Here is a 20,487-nt window from a genome sequence, read left to right as displayed (position 1 = left end):
ATAAATACCACAGAAGGATCAGTGAACTTAAAGAACACCTTCTTCTAAGAGGATATTCTCCACATATTTTCAATTGCAACATCCACCGAGCCTCCATTCTGTCCAGATAAAACCTCCTCCATCATACTGAGGTGTCAAAGAACAGAGAGCAACGGATTCCATTTGTGGTAGATTTCCATCCACCATCTCTTAACTATCACCGAGCAATCAGGGAGAGCTACCCATTTCTGGCAAACTCTGAACATCTTGCTAGAGCCATCAGCAAGCCTCCTATTGTAGCATTACACCAGCCTCCTAATTTGTGCAGACTGTTGGTGAGAGCTGTGCTTAAGCCACCTGTCACCAATCCTGGGTCTCACCCTTGTCACTCCAAACGCTGTATCACCTGTGTGTACCTCAGGGAGACAGCCACTTTTGCAAGTACTAGGACAGGCAGGACATGTTACATCAAACAGAACATCACCTGCAGGTCCTGCAATATAATTTACATCATCGAATGCAAAAGACCAGGATGTCATATCCAATACATAGGAAAGACCATAACTGACCTACGCACACGCTTCAGAAACCACAAATCGGCAATCTTAACAAAAAAAGTGAAGCAACCAGTTGCAAAACATTTCAACATTGATGGTCACAGCATGTCGGACTTTTCTATAACAGCGACAGATATGCCAACAGATCCAGCAGCATGGACTAAAAGGGAGAACTTTTGGATATACTGTCTGGACACATTGGCACCACATGGCCTGAACCTGGAGGACAGTACCAGCACTACTTAGCTTCTGCAAATGAAGCCCCTCTGAGCATTCCATCCTCAAAGCTCTATAACTGCCACCTTGGTAACAGCATTTGTATGTTAGCAGCTGATGAAGGCGGAAGCTGAAACGTTTTGTTAATACAATAAAAACCTCTGTTTGGTTAATCACAATTACGTTTATATATATTGTTATGAGTTTGGGGTTGGAATGGATGATTCCTGTGGGTCCTCTTTCCAGCCTCTGATTTGGAATCCTGTGCCTTGGAATGAGGAACTTGCTCTGCTGGTCAGATTAGTCTCTCTTTTGTTAAGCTAATAGAGTGGTCAGGTGGCAGAATGGGTCTATCAGTTGCCCAGCAACTGGTGAATGGGCCAGGAAGACCCTTTTGTCATTGAAACTCTTCAGGAGAGCCCCCCTCCTCCTGGCAGCTAGCAGAGGTTTGTGCTTTGAGTCTTTTTAGAATGGTCTAGAGAATGGCTGGGGTTACAGGCAGGCAGAGAGGCTATCCCTCTGCACCATGGCTTTAGGATGCCTCCTGCAACCCAGATCGAAAAACTGGATATTGGACTGCTGATACCTTGAACCCCTCCATCCTAAGCTCAGATTGGAATGTGTGTAAATAAACAAACCATATTTCATAAAGACACCACAGTCTCCGCTGACCTTCTTTCCAAAGGAAACCAAACCCTGGATGAGCGCAGAGATGCCAGAAATCTCACCGCTCGGAGACTGGGGTGGTGCGCAACAATATATATATGAGAGAGAGAGACAGAGAGAGAGACAGAGAGAGAGAGAGACAGAGAGAGAGACAGACAGAGAGAGCGCGATGACAGCATTTACTGCAATTTTGTAAAAATAAGAATATGAGGAGTGATTACAGAAAACAATTTGGAGGCTTAAGTTACAATTGCCAATAGCAACTGGCATTATTTTAAATTTTACACCAATTTTCTGTGTTAGCTGCCTTACATTTGTCTACCATATGTTTCGATATGCCACATTTATATAATAATTATCCTATTATATACAAGCACAGCATCATCAACTTGACAAATTAGCAATTCCCTTTTCTTGCTATGTTTTAATAGCATTAAAATATTTAATAATGTATAAATGCACTGCTGTTAGTGAATCATTTCAATGGCTGAAATTATTTGCTCCTTGGCAACATGACTCAGTAAACAAGTTGAACTAAGGTTCAGCAATGTACACCCTACCATGTTTTATTGCTTAAGTAATATAAAAAATCTGTCTAGCCGGTAAACACAATAGCAGGTTAAAAAAAATGACATTCAACTCACATACTTCAGATAATAACACAGTATTTTATTATAATTTCAGGTGCAGGAGCCTGCCAACATTTCAGCCATCTGGCCTTTCTGAGGGTGTTATACAAGTAAAATATGTGAATGAAAAATGTGACCTGAATACATTTACTTTTTATTTCCTGAACTCAGCTTTGGCTAAGCTAAACGTTTGTTATTGGAGAATATTATGAAAGTTTCTTAAAGAGATCATTGCCTTTTGTTTGGTTAACTAAAGCTTTTTATATATGGGTTCATACCAATTCAGAATCTATTTGAGGATTTTTTAATGGCAAAATTATAATCCACACACATAGGCTCACACTTTAGAAATTGACTATATTAAAATAAAAAAACATGATTAACATTAATTTACATCAGAAAAGCACTGTTTAATCAAATCTAAATTGTATCTATTCCTTAAAAACTCAACAAAAGAAAATCATTTTATACAGAAAGTCTCAGTTGTTTCTTATCTCATTTTTGATCAGTTTATCTTCCTGGTAGACTGTGGGAATGCTGTGGACATAATATATCTTGAATTCAGCAAAGCTTTTGAAAAAGTGCCCCATGGTATTCTGATTAGCAAGCTGGCTAAATGTGGGCTGGATGCTACAACTATCAGGTAGGTCCACAGTTGGCTATAGTAATGTACTCAAACGGTGCTTATCAATGCTTCATTTTCAAACTGTGGGGAGGTGACAAGCAGAGTACCACAGAGCCCAGTCCTGGGCCCAGCACTCTTCAACATTTTTTTTAAATGTCTTGGATGAGGTATTCAGGGAATGCTTATTAAAGGTGCAGATGATACAAAATTGGCAGGGATAGCTAATACCCTGGAAGAGAGAAACAAAATTCAACGGGATGTTGATAGCCTGGAGCACTGGGATGACAACAAGAGAATGAAATTTAACAGGAATAAGTGCAATGTTTTACACCTAGGAAAAAGAAACCAAATGCACAGTTATAAGATGGGGGATACTTGGATCAACAATACTGCATGCAAGAAGGATCTTTGAATTGTTAATCACAAGCTGAATATGAGCCAACAGTGTAATGTGGCTGCAAAAAAGGCAAATGCTATTGTAGGCTGCATTAAAGAAGTATAGCTTTAAATTGTGTGAAGTATTCGTTCTACTCTATTTGACACTAATTAGGCCTCATCTTGAGTACAGGATGATTAGGGGACTGGAAACAAAGTCCTATGTAGAGAGACTGAAAGAATCGGGCATGTTTAGCCTTGAGAAGAGAAGACTGAGGTGACATATGATAGCACTTGTCACACAGAAGAGAGCTGGGATCTCTTGTCGATCATCCCAGAGTGCAGGACACGGAATAATGGGATCAATTTACAGGAAGCCAGATTTTGGCTGAACATGAGGAAAAACTTCCTAACTGTTAGAGCAGTATGGCAATGGAACCAATTACCTAGGGTTTGCGGCTTCCGAATGTCAGCTGTCGGCAGTTGAGATGGGAGGGAAATACCCAGCTTCTTGCAGGCGTTCCTCGTAAGTACCATAGCTATTTACTTTACTAAGTTACGTTTAAGGTTTTTTTTCTCCCTTAGATTTGTACTGAAAGACAAGTATTGACGTAAGTGGGAGTTCTGTTTTACTTCTCAGACTTGAGGCTGTTAGAAGTCCGTTAATTATAAAATAGCTACAACTCAGCAGCTCGGCGTTATCTGACAGAGCAGGATGTAAAGTTTTATCAAAAAGAACAATTTTCTTTTAGTCCAAGGCAGCCAGCACTATAAACCCCCGAAAAGGAGCAAGTCTTGCAGAAGAAAAGGAATATAGTTACAAAAAAAATTACCAATTAACAGAGAAGGTCAGAAGGACTCAACAGCTTAACATCCGTTCTTTCTCCTCACAACAAACCTTTAAAACAAATAAGGCAACTTATAGAAGCCTTTTAAAAAATAAAAAAGCAGAGCATGCAGAACAATCTTGGCAACGCCTACTTAAAGCACTTTCATCAAATCAAGATCGCCTATTTTGGCAACTTGTCAAATTGGGGTCCTCTTCTACTAACCTTTCCCATGCAGCGCAGATTCCGCTAACCGTTTGGCGTTCTTACTTGATTAAACTTTATTCTTTAACCAATCCTATAATAACATCCCACTTAATCTGAATAATATGATCATATTATCTTTGCCTCCAGTAACAGTGAAAGAAGTAAAAACTTTAATTGACTCGTTGAAAAATGGAAAAGCCCCAGGTGGGGATTTTCTCCCGCCTGAAATCTTTAAACAATATTCCGATTGGTGGGCCCCAATACTGGCACGTTTATTTACCAAAATCAATGATTCAGGGGTAATTCCACAAGGATGGGTAAATAATATCATCATCCCTATATATAAAAAAGGCGATCCCTCTGTTCCTTCAAATTATAGACCTATTAGCCTATTGAATGTAGCTTCTAAGTTATATAGTAAATTTCTTCTTAATAAGTTAAATGACTGGGTTGAATTCCATCAAATACTCCATCCTGAACAAATTGGCTTTCGAAAAGGGTGTTCACCAATGGACCACTGCCTGACCCTTAATTTTTTAGCAAGACAGAGCATTGCAGGTCCTACAAAACACCTATATGCGGCTTTTGTAGATCTAGCCGCAGCTTTCGACTCGGTTGATAGGAACCTTTTATGGTTGAAGCTGAATGATCTAAATATTGACCCACGCCTACTTTACCTCATCAGAGCTCTCCATAGTAACACTCAGGCCTATGTGAGAGAAGGTCGCTCAGGAGCTTTATCAGAACCAATTATGATAAAGAAGGGAGTTAAACAAGGCTGTCTGTTAGCCCCCCTTCTCTTTAATCTATTTCTGAATAATATAATACCAGCCTTATCTGGCCCGCAATTCTATCCACCATCGATTGGCCGTAGAAAAGTATCAACTCTACTCTATGCAGATGATATGATTCTCCTCTCCTTAGTCCCTCTCGGCCTTCAGAGACTATTAAGCAGTTTACAATCATTCTGCTCCAAAGAAAATCTAAAAATCAACTATGAGAAAACAAACATATTAATTTTTGGTAAGAAATACAAAGGCCATCGTTGGCGGATGGCAGACACTCAGCTTGTTCAGACTCGGGTCTATAAATATCTGGGAATTTTTTTCTCGGATACCCTGCCATGGAACCATCATTTACAATATATTAAATCTTTAGCCGCTAAAACAATAGGAGCGATTTTGAAATTCTATCGCACCTCTGGAGGAAATCAGATTTTGCCAGTCCTGAAAATTTTCAAAGCCAAAGTGATACCTCAGATTTCTTTTGGAGCTACGCTTTGGGGATGGGATAATAAGAATATAATGCCATTAGAATCTATACAAAATGATTTTCTTAGGCGTATACTGTGTCTGCCTAAAGGTACATCAGCTGCCATGTTATGATCAGAGACTGGTCTTTCCTCGCTCACTGCTCGTATACATTTCATCCTTATGAAGTTTTTGAAATCTTTAGAGGATCCCCAGGATAAAATACTTTTGAAGCTCTGTATTGACCACCCTTTGGCCATTAAACTATGAAAAAGCAATTTAGTGGATTTGACCCACAATTATCACATCTCTTTAGGGGATTTTAAATTGCTTCCAAACAATATTTGTCTTTGCGAAGCTATAGTTCTCCATTCCCAGAAAGTCGACAGATCATTTCTCATCAATTCGAAGGTTGCCCCTTGGTATTGGAGTTTTAAGTCAGACCATCAGTGTTCACTCTATCTTACATCCCCTCTCCCACTGGCCCTGAGACGTGCGTTTACCGCATTACGTTTTTTCTCCTTGCCCAATGCCAACAGAGAGGGGCGGTTCTCTGACATTCCCAAAGATCAAAGGTTATGCATTTGTGGTTCTCTTGTGCCGGAAGACCTCCCCCATATACTGTTTTTTTGTCCAATTTACAATCACCCCCGCCATCGATTCCTTAGGAATTGGCTCGATAAGTATCGGCTGATTCCAACAGAGGACAAAATAAAAATCTTAATGTCCGACTTTAATCCTGACGTCACCTATACTGTCTCGTTGTTTACCTTAGCCGCCTGTAATTTAAGAGACAATTTTAAAAGAGATCAATCGACCAATATCTTACTCTTAGATAGTAATTGAGATATCCTATAAATAATTTTAAATCATGTTATCAGGACCTCATTGATTTTAATGATCTTAATGACTGTTGTACTCTGTTCAAGTTGTTGTAAAATTATTTGATTGTATTTGTAAACAGGATGGTTATGCTTAACTTTCCATGTTACTTTTCTTTTTATTTTAATGCTGATGGCCTTCGGCCTTGTGATTAATAAATACTATACTATACTGCTAATTACCTAGGGAGGGGGTGGGCTCTCCAACACTGGAGGCATTCAAGAGGCAGCTGGACAGTGAATGGTCTGGTGTGCTTTAATTTGGATTCCTGCACTGAGAAGGGAGTTGGACTCGATGGCCTTATAGGTCCCTTCCAATTCTACTATTCTATGATTCCCTCTCTGATATTTATAAATTCAGTTAATCCCATTTTCTTTGACACTTCCCCTAATTTAACTAACCACAGACCTCTATGTCATTTATGCTACCAAAACATAGGAAGCTACCTTATACCAAGTCCCCAAACAAACCATGAGTTTGAATATAACATTAGGCCAGATTACAGCTTGTTTCTTGGCAGGGGAGGAACAAAGTGCCCGTAATTTCAGCAGTATGCCAGCATTGCATATTCACATTGATACTACAGTTTAGTTTAACTATGATTTAAAGCTATGTGTGAACTAGGCCACATAATCTTTCTCCAAAAAAGGAATTTATACCCATCTTTTCATTTTTTTAAAAACACACACAACTAAACACTTTTCAAATAAAGCATGAAAGAATATGATGTCCTTTGGTGTCTAAAAAGTTATCAGTATGTTTAGGAAAATAATTCCACAGTTTGAGCACCAACACAGAAAATATTGGTAAGTCTTTAACCACTGTCAATTATAGTTTCCCAAATGTATAATATAAGCCTATTAAACAAATATGAACAATTGTTATAATATTAACATAAATTCCTATGTCATTATAAACCCATAACTGAATAAAAATATAATGTACAATGCAACACAGTGATTAATGTAGAACTAGGGAGTTAAGGAGTTTTACCATATCTAATCCGGAAATACTGACTCTTTGATAGGTAAATGCTAAGTATTGTACTTTGTAAAATCTTATTCAAACCTTCTTTGAATGGGTTATGCATGCGTATCAAGAACAATGTACCACATAAATCCACTTTTCATTTATTATTACTTGTGTACAGCATACATGAAATGTTTACAGAATCATTCAGAGGTTTTTAGCCGGTAAGAAGTTTAGATAAAGCAATACTCATATCATTACACTGATGATTTGTATCCCAGGGCTGCGGAGAGGGCGGTATAGGTGATACTTCTATACAGAGCCATCAGGTGGCCCAGACTCTGAACTTTCATAGCTCTTGTTAGCTCAGTTCACACATAACAATAAACCAAACTATAGCTTAGTGCCAATGTGTGAGCATGCAGGCTTCATCTTTAAAACGGAGTTCAGCTCCCGTGTGAATGAGCCCTATCTCTTGGTAAATGGTAGCAATGCATGGCATTGGACACCAGGTAAGCAATGATGCCATGCCTGCACTGCCCCATCAGCTGCTACTGCTCCTTCCCAGCACTGGAAAGCCAGGGAGGCAACACTGCCCTGCCAAGTGCTGCTGCACATGCTTACTTGAAAAGAAGTCCCAGGATGATAAATGGGGCTTACTTTATATGAAGAATGCACACCTGCCTCTCCTTCTCTCTCCCCCCCCCAGTCCAACCAACCCACCTTTGACAGCCACAGGTTGCTTTGGGTGGTCTAATCTGGGGCTGTTACCACCTGATTTGGCCAAAGCCCTAAATTGCCTGAATCGCCCGATTCAGTTTGGGATTTACCTGAAGTTGGTGCACAGGCCTAGTAGTTATTATGTGATATACAAAATAACCACAGTAAATTATCTTAGAATACAGTGCTTGCTTTTAAACAATGTAATATTTAATGTATCCAACCACTGGCATCTGAACAGTGATTGATGCTTTAAATAGATCTTATATCTCTTTTGACCCCCCCTTTGGTTTATTTATTATGATTTATTTTGATTATTATTGATAATGATCTGTTCTACATTCCCCAAATCCAGTTTATATTTGCACAGAAAATTGGACTTTGTGGGAAATAGCTTAAGCTCTCATCTGAAGACAGGATTTTCATATAAGAGCTGAGAAAAAAAACACATCTTGACGTGAACTGGATTCCCAAAAGGTACCAGTTCTTCCTCTCTTTCTCTTAGCATTCTGGAAACAACCACCAGAGCAGTCAAACATGAACTTATCATGCACTTCATCTTCATGATACAACTCCCACAGCTTTCCTATTTGCATGCGATATTAGCATGCTTTTTTTTTTTTAAAGGAAAGAAAAGGGGGGGGGGAAGGATATACAGCCAGCGGTGGGATGGTGGTAGTGGAGGTTCCTGGGCAGAAATAGGAGTCCTTGAACTTATGCACTTTCAGAGGATTTTTTATCTACTTGTAGCTATACAATATCACCCTGCTGAAATTGACCTCTGTCAATTCTTGGAATTACTTATGTCAAAATCAAGCTTGGGGCAATGACCTTCATTTAATGCATTTCCATAAGAAAGCAATGCTTAAAATAACTACTGCGGAATTTCAAATCCTGTTCCATCCACAGAACTGTGGCTTGAATTTAAAGGCTGATAGCTAGGAAAAGAATGGGCACTTTTGTATTTTGCTTTTGTAATGAATATGGAGTAACATACATTTTAAAGCAATCTGCAACCCAGCAGATATTGTACTGTGCCATTAATAGCTTTGATTACAGCCACTCCATTAGTCCATCTGAAGTAGGATGAGCAGATGAGAGCCAATAGGTCTCACAGCAAGGATTTACAGGGCCACTGATTGCCTAAATATTTGATCTTTGTCTTCATCATACATCAAATACAGTATTTACTTGATAACTAAGTGGTCACCCCTCTGTTATAAAGAGTTCATTATCTCTGCAAGTCATTTTGGGAGTTGTAGTTCTTGGAACAAATTGTTTTCTCCTACATGGAATAAAAACTGGTTATTGACTCAATTAGCAGTAATAGAAAATAGAAATGATTTTCATTAGTAATACAAGATGATGTTTGCACTGATCACACAGAAAGCCAGACCACCATAAAAGACTAATGGTTTAGCATTGAGAACATATCCCACAGATAAGGATTTTTTTCGTTCTTACATGTAAATGAGTTTACATGAAATAACCGGCAGAATTTGTAAGAATTTGTGTTCTCTTGACCTTGATGCTGAAGAGTGGCATCAAGAAAGGCAATACTGATTATGGACTGACTATAATTATACTCTTGGGGCTGAGCCCTGACTCAGATTAAGCAGAACTCTTACAGTGCCATTTCTGATAGCCAGCATAAACACTGACAAGTATCTTCACAGATATGAAGGTTACAGGTGGATGTGGAATAGACTACTGGGATGTCAGGTCTTCTTTTTCTAGTAAATGCAGATACTTCTGGACAAGGTCAGTTACAGGATTGAAGCTGATGTATCTGGGGTCTATAAAATGAGAGTCAGTGGAATTCTCACATAAGAAGAGGCCATCTAGTCCAGCATTCTCAGTGGCTAGCTAGATTCTTCAGTTGAAGTGGCAAGTTGAAATGAGTGGCATACCACCTCTAAATAAGGATTCTATTTATACCTGTCATAATTCCCTCTATTTCTGATTAAAGTTGTGTTCTTTGGGAGGTGTATTCAAAACAGCACCACCCATGCACAAAACTTGGGAGTAACCCTGGGGGTTACAGATGCTCAAAAATATTTCTTGGGGAAACACTAAGGGGACAGGAACTCCAAAACCCATCTCATAAGGATTTAATGCCATGGGATATTGATAACCAGGTGAGAGGGGAAAGGAGTGGTGATGGGGAATTTTGAGGTTCGCTGGACTCGGGGTCCTTGAGGAAACTGAAGACACAAGCTTGCAGCAAAGTTAGGCCTTTCTTGGTTATGTGCGCACGGTCAGTCTCCCTTGAGTGGATGGAGAGCTGCAACATGGGACTGTGTGCCTGGGGTTTTTATACATTCCAGGACAAAGACATTAGCATTTCCCCAATCAGGGGGCTACGCATGAGCATCACATCAGCATTACACAGACATTGCATGAGCATTACACGGTCTACGTTATGTTTTGGTCAATTTGGCAATGTTCAGCACTTCACATACCAGCATATTTTCACTATGAGCTAAGCATTTTAGTTGATGCAATCTTTTCTACGTCTTGGAGAGTACAGGGATGTCCAGTGTTTGTTCAGTGTTATCTTATAGAGTTCAAGCTGTACCATACATACCAGCACAGTCAGGAAAGACAGCTCCAAAGAGAAAAGGGTTCTGGCTGGCTACTAAACTATTAAAATATTACAAACCTTTATAGCTTTATAAAATGATATATTTTGCTTACTGTTTATATATATATAGAATTCCCCATTATGGAGTGACTAAAAACAAGGAGGGGGGAAGAGACCCTTCATCCCATTGAACCATCCCATTGTCTGGATGGGTAATTTCCCTGTTCTATTTTAAAATGTCCCTAGGTATGTAAATCAGAGCTGCCCATAGAAATCAGTGGATAAATTAAACATTTTAATGTAGGTGGGACTGGGCACAAAAAAACCCACCAAATCAACTGTGAATACTGAACATGGAATGCTGACTGATTGTTGCAGGAGGAAGGAAAACCAGGGATAGAAGGGAAGGAATTGAATGACTGGAATTCTAAACAGAAGCACTGTAATATTTTGTTGTACATTCCAACTGTTTTTCTTTCTTCCATTTCTGATGCTCAGGTGTTAGTCCCATTCTTTACATAGCCACAACAGCATCACCCATGCAGAAACAGGAGTTACTGGCAGTCTTGAGAGGACACCAAGATTTGAAGAACAAGAAATAAAAACTAACTAAAAGGAGAGCAAGTACATTCAAATGAGGGCCAAGTGTGCTCAGTGACCATAGAACGTTGATTAAATGTTGTGTGTGTGTATGAAACCAGATGGAAGGTAAAAGAAGGACATGACTGACTGACTCGAAGATTGAGCAGGTACACTCTATGATACAACATTTTGCTGCAGGCTCCACTTGCCATAACTAATAGCAGATGGAAGACCAATTCTCTATGAATTTGTCAGCTTCCTCACCTTGTAGAAGAGAATTCCATAAACTGATTGTGTTTTGCAAGGATAAATAGTTGCACCTTTTGTATGAAACAAGGCTTACCTTTTGGGCCACAACTTTATTTTATGTCACCTGCACATCCACTCATGCACTGTAATGTGTCAAGAGTTTAATAAAATGCTGAAGCCCAAGCATTGCCTCTGTTCCCAACATGTCCATGTCTGTGACAGGGCTGCCCATAGGAAAAGTGTGTGTGTTTGTGTGTGTGTGTGTGACTGAGGGAGGGAGGGAGGGAGGGAGAAGGTGTAAGGCTTTTTAATTGCATAAATTATAAATATATTATATTGAGCTTGGGGTGTGTGTCTACACACACTATCTCCTGTCAAGGGACTATTTAGTTTCAATGTCATAGTCTTTGTGCAGTTTACCATGACTTCACAACTTTAATGTTCCCAGTGGTTTTTGATATTGCATTTTCTGCTATAATAAGAACACTCATGAGAGCTGTGTTGTTCTCTGCAGAAAGATGTGAGAAGCCTTTCCATCTTCTAAGGAGTTAGTTGTTATTGCCACCATGTTTTATGATCCTTCACATTTGATCATAGTAGACCTTAGTCAGACAGAGCTCCATAAGCAAAGTGTAAAAAGTATGGTTTCCAGTTAAGCAGAAATGTCTTTCCAGAAGGGCTAGACCTGTGGTATCTATAGTTTGAGAAAACAAGCACTGGTAGTAAGGTAGTTGCCTGAGAAGAGCATCATACATATATGGGGTAGAAGGAAAGGGACTAGCAGAGAGATAATTTCTTTACCAGAGGTAGAGAACCTGTGGACCTCCACAGGTTCATAAGAAGAGGCTTGTTGGATTAGCCTCAAGGCAAATCTTGTCCAGCATCCTGTTCTCACAGAGGCCACTCAGATGTCTATGGGAAGCCCACAAGTATGACATGAGGCACAACTTCACTTTCTCCACTTGTATTTCCCAGCAACTGGCATTCAGAGGCATACCATCTCCAATACTGGAGGCAGTACATAGCCATGTTGGCTAGTAGCCATTGGTAGCTTTATCCATGGTCGCTGCTGGCAACCGAGAGGGCAAGGAAGTCTGTGCAGTATGGGCACAGTAGTGGAGCCGATCTGCTCCACCAATGCCAACCTTCCTGTTGCTTCACACCTCCCCCTCTTAGTTACCAGCAGCAACCTATGCATTGGGAAGCCAGGTAAGCAAAGCCACCCCACCCTGCTTCACTGGCTGCTATTAGTGAAAGGAGAAAAAAAGGGGGGGGACCCAAAATTCTTGAAAAAATGTTTATTATAACAAAAGCCCAATGCGTTTTGGCCACTCAGTATTTTGGCCTTCGTCAGGGGCTGTAAACAAAATCATAAGAACACACAACATTAACGTACATAAATTTCATACAGCATAAAACCATATATACATAATCTATAAATTAATCTATAAAATTCACTTACATGAACTGTTCTACAATATTCTTTTCTAGCAAATCTGCTCAAAATGATAAATGACCACAAAGAAGAGTTCAGTGAGACAGCCCCCGGAGCCTAAATGCAGGTGTAACAGGGAATTGCATACAACTGAGGATAAAGAATGTGAAAGGGATCATCAATATTTTGTGAGATTCACAGGAGAGGAAGAAATTCTAACTCCTCATTGAGACCACCAGGGGTCAACGTTTTTAGTTCCAAAATCCGAGCTATTTCTCTCCCTAATAAAAGATGGCTTTTGTCCACACTTATTTTTTCTGAAACCCAAAATTTAAAGTCAGCAAAGGAATGATGACATCTTGAAAAATCCTCCACCAAGGAAGCCCCAGATGTCTTATTTTCGATGTTGCTAATATGTTCCCCTATACATTTCTTGACATTTCTTGATGCTTGACCTATGTAAAATGTATGGCAACTGCACTGAATTGCATAAATGACATTGGCAGTGTTACACGTGGAAAATTGATTCAGAGTGTATTTTTTATGACTGATACGGTTAACAAACTCTGTCATCGTGCACGTGAATTTATAGTAGGTACAATGTCCATAGGGATGATGACCCTTAGGTGTATTTGTGCCCAGTATAGAGTTAAAATTCGGGTGATTGTTGTCCCTAAATTCATTTCTGATCAAAATATCCTTCAAGTTCTTACTTCTTGTAAAGGAAATCATAGGTTTCTCGTGACAACCAGGAACATGACGTATAACATGCCAATGCCTTTTAATGCTACTTTGTAATCTATTGGTAACATGATTAAAGGTCAAATTGCAATTTAAATGATCAGAAGCTGTTTTAAACGTGGGTTGCAAAAGGTCTGTGCATTTTTTAAGGGAAACTTTCCAAAAGATGTCCTCAGCTATATTCTTCAGATAACTCCTCTCAAGTAGATTTTTTTTCTTCAAAAACTGGGATTGCTGTATAAAATCCTTTTCAGAAGAACAATTATGCTTAATCCTTAAAAACTGACTGTAGGGTAAGTTCTGTCTTAGTGGTTTGGGGTGACAGCTGTCAAACCTTAGAAAGGTATTTCTATCTGTGGGTTTCCTATGTATAGATGGTCACCTTGTTTCCTAATTAATAAATCCAGAAAATTAATTTCTTCTAGACTGTGACAGAAATCAAATTGGATGTTAACACTCCTGCAGTTTATCCATTCAAAACAATCACGTAGTTCAACTGATCCCCTCCAAATTAGAAACACATCATCTAAATCTTCACCAACATACAAGCTGTTCAGAAAAAGGACTCGAAGCTACAATGATGTCCTTTTCAAAGCATTCCATGTACAAATTGGCTATTTTTGGGGACATGGGGCATCCCATGGCCACCCATTTAATCTTCCAATAAAAATAACTGCCAAATTTAAAATAATTCTTACACATAGCTATTGCTGTCAATGTGCAGAGAAAATGAGTGGGAGGATGTCTATCTGTCCTTTTATCTGATGTATAATGGATAACATCTATTGCTTGTTCCTGAAGTATGTTAGTATAAAGTGATCTCACATCCATAGTTACGAAGATGTCCTGGGGTTTTATAGGGGTGGACTGTACCTTATTCGTGAAGTCAATAGAATCCCTTATAAAAGATAGAATGCCAGGTGTAAAGGGTTTAAAAAAATAATCAACAAATTATACAGCCATGAGAGTGGCTGTATACTATAGCCAGCAGGGATTTTTCACATTCCGCGATGTTAAATTGAAAATACCCCCCATGACATTCTGATGCTTCCCATAAGTTCATTTCAATACAAAACCTTACATAACTTATAGCCCTGAACTCAGAAACGCTTGCTTAACAACCCTGTCAATTTTCATGGCGATACACAAAACAGTCAGAGAGAATAGACAGTTCAAAGTGTAAAAAGAGAGAAAAAAACCTCAGAGCCCCTTTGGACTTTTTTCTCTGAGAGTTCTCATACTCTGTTGAAATTCATTAAAAATCAGCCATGTTCACAGAGTACCTGTAATCCTAATACTGATGTTGCCCCATTCTCTGACCTTCATCTGCTGCAGTTTAAAAGTTTAAAAAATGCCTGGTTGATTTTTAATTAATTTAAGAAATTTTGGCTGGGACCCAATGATAACGCTGAGCATGCTCAGTAAGAACCAACTGTCAAGAGTTCTAAAAGCCTCACAGCTGCTGGGCTTGCCTAATCAGAGGAACCAACCCAAACCAGACTTTGATTTCATGTGAGACAGTCATGGCTTCCCTCAAAGAATCCTGGGAAGTGTAGTTTGTGAAGGGTGCTAAGAGACTCCTATCCCCCTGAGAGAATGGTTTAACAGTCAGCCACTCTGATTGAAGGTCTGTGAGGGGAACAGGGCGTCTTCTAGCAACTCTCAGCACCCTTCACTAACTACACTTCCCAGGATTCTTTGAGAGAAGCCATGACTGTCCAAAGTGAAATAAAGGCCTGGTGTGGATGTGGCCAGGGAAAGCTTTGGTTTAAATTTGGGTGGGAGGATACATGTGTCTGCTGTAGAATGAAAAGGTGGGGGAAAGCCTGAAAAAGAATGGTTCTGTTTACAATGTTTTCCTTTTGGAAAGGAAATGTCAGGCCCAGGATGTGACTCAGGAACCAGACCAACGATTGTAGTTAATTCGTGTTTTATTAGGGTAATGTCCAAACAAAGACTGCGTTTTCTCATGAAGCAATACAGGGATACAGGTCCTGCGGCATTGGGAGAAAGTTGACAGAGCAAGGGACTTCTTCCCGCCTGTTCTTTAAGAAGGGGCCAAACGGGCGCGCAATCTTTCGCTCCTCCTTAACTGCCCCTCAGGTACTGCCCGCCTTCCCCCCCTTCTCTCCTGTCTTTTCAGCTGTCTGCGTGTGCGCGGTGAGGGGGGAAGCATCACCCCCTCCTCTTCTGAAGTTTCCGATTCCAGGATGGGGGATAGGGGAGGGGCTGATGGTAAACTGCCTCCCCGCTTTTTGGCTGTGAGCAGCCCTCCCTCTTCCCCCTCTTGCTCTGAGCCTGAAAGAGGGGGAGGCGTGAGAATGTCCAGGGAGGGCTCAGGCTCCCCGTTGCTAAGCGACCTTATCACTGGCAGTTCCTCTGTTTCGTCTTCGCTCCAAAGGGGGGAAGTTCCTCCCCCTTCCCTCTGCCATCCATCCGAATACTCTTCTCCCAACTCTCCGGGATCCAGCTCCCCGGGATTGGGACCCCAGCTCTGCCTTCCGACACCATCCCCCCTCCCAGGCTGTGCCCCCCTCCCCTTGTCTGGCTTGGGACGGTGGGGAAAACGTTGATGGAAAAGTTTTACCAATTCTGGAGCATGCACATCAGCTGCATCTTCCCATGATCTGTCAGCCACCCCATAGCCTTTCCAGTGAATCAAGTACTGCAGCTTGTGGCGTCTGATCCTGGAATCTAAGATCTCCTCAACTTCAAACTCAAGCTGCTCATTTACCAGGAGTGGAGCTCCGGGAGGTTCCTCCAGCCATAACTCACTGGGAGGGGTGGCTTTCGTTAAGAGGGATCGATGGAACACAGGATGTATTTTAAACGTGTCAGGCAGCTTCAGTCGGTACGCCACGGGATTGATTTGAGTTTCTATTTTGAAAGGACCCACCCTCTTGTCTTGTAATTTTCTACATTTGCCCGGCATCTGGAGGAAGCGGGTGGACAGCCATACCTGGTCTCCCGGTTGAAGGGGGGGGCCCTCCTTCCTGTGCAGGTCAGCAACTCGCTTGTACTCCGTTTTGGCTTTGTTTAACTGCTGTTTCAGTGTCTGTTGCGCCGCTTGCAATTCCTTAAGGAAGTTCTCAGCTGCCGGTACCAGCATTCCTTCTGAGCTGCTTGGAAAGACTTTAGGATGGAATCCATAATTAGTGAAGAATGGGGTTTGTTGAGTGCTGGAGTGCAGAGAATTGTTGTAGGCGAACTCTGCAAAATGCAAATATGATACCCAGTCTGTTGATAGGACACATAACTTTGTAAATATCTTTCCAAAACGGCGTTCAAGCGTTCCGTCTGCCCATCTGTCTGGGGGTGATGGGCAGAGGAGAGTTTTAATTCCATCTGCAACTGTTTCCACATTGCTCTCCAAAATTTGGCTGTGAACTGAGTTCCTCGGTCTGAGACTACGCTGTTTGGCAATCCATGCAGCCGGTAGACTTCTTTTATGAATAACTTGGCCGTTTCTTTAGCCTCTAAGGCCCCTGCACAAGGAAGAAAGTGTGCCATTTTGGTAAGTAGATCCACCACTACTAAGATGGCTGTCATTCCTTGGGACTTGGGTAGATCAGTTATAAAATCCATGGAGAGGTCCTTCCAGGGTTTGTGTGGGACAGGCAACGGTTGTAACAGTCCTGCTAGTGTCCCTGTTTGTGTTTTTGTCCGCAGACAGACAGAGCAGGACTTTACATAACTCTAAATATCCCGACGCATTTTAGGCCACCAGAAGTCCTTGGCCACATTCTGAATGGTCTTGTAAATCCCAAAGTGTCCTGCTGTGATGGAATCATGACACTGGCGTCGGATTCTGAGCCTTAATTCCCCTTCTGGCACATATCTGGCGGTTTTGAACCATAACAGTGCATTTCTCCAGTGAAAGGTTACTTCTGAGTCTTGACCTTGTCCTGTCTCCTGCTGATATTTTAGCATGTCTGCATCTTCTCGTTGTGCCTTTTTGAGTTCCTCTTCCCATGAAGGCTGGCATACTCCCAACGTTAATTTCTCTGGCGGGATTACGTACTGAGGCTGGTCCTAGGATTCACTTTCTTTGTATTGTGGCTGTCTGGATAAGGCATCCGCTCTCTGGTTTTTGGCTTGGGCATGGTAAGTAATCTGGAAGTTAAACCTAGTGAAGAACTGGGACCATCTTATCTGTCTCTGGTTCAGCTTTCTGGCTGTTTGGAGGCTTTCAAGATTCTTGTGGTCGGAGCGCACTTCAATTCGATGAGAGGTCCCCTCTAGGTATTGTCTCCAGTTTTCAAAAGAGTCCTTGATGGCCAGCAGCTCCTTCTCCCAAACTGTGTAGTTCTTCTCTGCAGGCTTTAACTTCCGAGAGAAGTACGCACAGGGGTGCAGCTCCTTCCCTTCTTGGTCTAATTGTAGCAGGACCCCCCCGATGGCAAAATCTGAAGCATCTGCTTCCACTACGAAATGGCGGTTCGGATCAGCAAAGCGCAGAATGGGCTCAGTAGCAAACCTTCTCTTCAGCTCCTCAAAGGCCTCGGTGGCGTTCTCTGTCCATTGAAACTTCTTCTTTCCCCTTAAACAGTCAGTCAGAGGAGCTGTTAATTTGGAAAACCCTGGAATGAACTTTCTGTAATAATTGGCAAACCCCAAAAACCGTTGTACATCCTTTTTGGTGACAGGTTGGCCCCAGTCCAATATGCAGCTTACTTTCCCTGGGTCCATCTCCACGCCTTCCGCTGAGATTCGATATCCAAGGAAGTCTAGAGACTTGAGGTCAAATCCACATTTCTCTAATTTAGGTAATGTCCAAACAAAGACTGCGTTTTCTCATGAAGCAATACAGGGATACAGGTCCTGCGGCATTGGGAGAAAGTTGACAGAGCAAGGGACTTCTTCCCGCCTGTTCTTTAAGAAGGGGCCAAACGGGCGCGCAATCTTTTGCTCCTCCTTAACTGCCCCTCAGGTACTGCCCGCCTTCCCCCCCTTCTCTCATCTTTTCAGCTGTCTGCGTGTGCGCGGTGAGGGGGGAAGCATCACCCCCTCCTCTTCTGAAGTTTCCGATTCCAGGATGGGGGATAGGGGAGGGGCTGATGGTAAACTGCCTCCCCGCTTTTCGGCTGTGAGCAGCCCTCCCTCTTCCCCCTCTTGCTCTGAGCCTGAAAGAGGGGGAGGCGTGAGAATGTCCAGGAAGGGCTCAGGCTCCCCGTTGCTAAGCGACCTTATCACTGGCAGTTCCTCTGTTTCGTCTTCGCTCCAAAGGGGGGAAGTTCCTCCCCCTTCCCTCTGCCATCCATCCGAATACTCTTCTCCCAACTCTCCGGGATCCAGCTCCCCGGGATTGGGATCCCAGCTCTGCCTTCCGACAGGAAAGGGGCTTCACTTCTGCCCAGTGCCCACCCACCCAATCTCCTCCCCTCCCACTCCCTGCCCCTTCCCTGGGTCAGTGTTTGACTACGACCTGGGAGACCAGGGTTTGAATCCCCACACAGCCATGAAGCTGACTGGGTGACCTTGGGCCAGTCACTGCCTCTTAGCCTCAGAGGAAGGCAATGGTGAAATCACCTCTGAATACCGTTTACCATGAAAACCCTATCCAAAGGGTCGCAATAGGTGGGGATTGACTTGAAGGCAGTCCATTTCCATTTTCAAACATGATTGCATAGAAATAAATCCCACTGAACTCAAAAAATATGCAAATGATCAAACCCACCCTCCCTTCTCCTTCCTCCTATCCCCTCCTCTTGCCCCTTCCCTCCCCCTTCCTTTGCCCCTCACTCCCCATCCCCTCTTTCCCCTTCCTCTTCCCCCTCCTCCCCTTCCTCCTCCCCATGGTCAGTTTTACCTATCTTAAACATGATTGCACGGAAGTAAATACCATTGAACTCTATAAGCATGCAAATGATCAAACCTGCCCTCCCCTCCACCTTCCTTTGCCCCCCTCCAATACACTCCTTCCCACTCCGACTCCTCCTCCCCCATGGTCAGTGTTTCCTATCCTAACCAAGATTGCATAGGAGTAAATCCCATTGAAAATAAGCATGCAAATGATCAGACCTGCTTTTCCCCTCTCCTCTCCTCTCCCTTCCTCCTCCCCTGCCCAGCCCTCCCCCCCGGTCAGTTTTACCTATCCTAAGCATGACTGCACGGGAGTAAATCACACTGAATTCAATAAACATGCAAATGATCAAACCTGTCCTTCTCCTCCCCTCCCCATCCTGCCTGCTCCCCTCCCAGTCCTCCCCTCTGCATTTCCTCCCCTCCCTCCTCCTCCTCCTCCCCTCCCCATCCTCTGTGGTCAGTTTCCCCTATCCTAAGCATGATTGCAGGGGAGTAAATCCCATTGAACTCAATAAGCATGCAAATAATCCATGCATTCTCAGCAAACTTGCACAGGATCCCATTTCTTACCTCCCGGATTAAAAAGCAGGGAAATTCACTAATAGGCAAAAAACCTTGCGGTTTAAGAACATACCTATAGCCCACATATATTTCTATCAAACTTTAAAAAGCAGGGAAATTAGGCAGCTATAGTGAATGCACCAGGGGAGCAGGAGACCTGAACTCCTCTCTGAGATATTGGACTGCCCTACAAATTGGTCAAAATGCAAACACCATTTGGGTTGGTCTTTCACAGTCCAATCCACTTCCTGGGTAGCTTGGAAGAATTTGGTAACACATGCCTCTGAGCATATGGTGAGTGGTGGCAACACCTGCAATCAGCCCAAATAATAGAAAGAAGACATGTGCCGTGCTGATCTTGTTTTAGCAGGGAGGAAGCAACAATATTAAGACAGTTGATATAGTTCAGATGGTCACTTTAAATATGTCTGATTTACTTTGCAATTTTAGTGAAGTTTCCTATAGGAAAACATTTTCTTTTGTTTCTATTTCTGTGAGTATATAAAGTATATCAACACCTTTGAAAAAATTACACTAAAAAAACTCCAAACATAATTGTGGAATAATGGCACTGACTTCTGCAGAATAGGCTCCAGTGGACCTCAGGAGTGTCTCAATTTGCACAAGA

General features: G+C 42.0%; 1 protein-coding gene across 4 annotated transcripts in view; it reads right to left on the bottom strand.

Annotated features, from left to right (window-relative positions):
• Positions 1-20,487, bottom strand: part of CADM2 (cell adhesion molecule 2) — an 844,740-nt gene that overhangs the window by 256,180 nt on the left and 568,073 nt on the right. Inside the window, exon 1 of one of the 4 annotated variants that reach the window (XM_061627962.1) lies at positions 9,367-9,416. The exons of the other annotated variants lie outside the window; for them this stretch is intronic. The gene's annotated coding sequence lies outside the window, so the exon portion shown is untranslated. Of the gene's footprint in view, positions 1-9,366; positions 9,417-20,487 lie in introns of those variants that run through there. 4 annotated transcript variants of the gene reach the window in all.

Source organism: Rhineura floridana, chromosome 5 (genome assembly GCF_030035675.1).
Source record: "Rhineura floridana isolate rRhiFlo1 chromosome 5, rRhiFlo1.hap2, whole genome shotgun sequence".
In the NCBI taxonomy this organism is placed as follows: Eukaryota; Metazoa; Chordata; class Lepidosauria; order Squamata; family Rhineuridae; genus Rhineura; species Rhineura floridana.
Note: the sequence above shows the minus strand (reverse complement) of the source record. Positions and strands in the feature narration are given on the sequence as shown.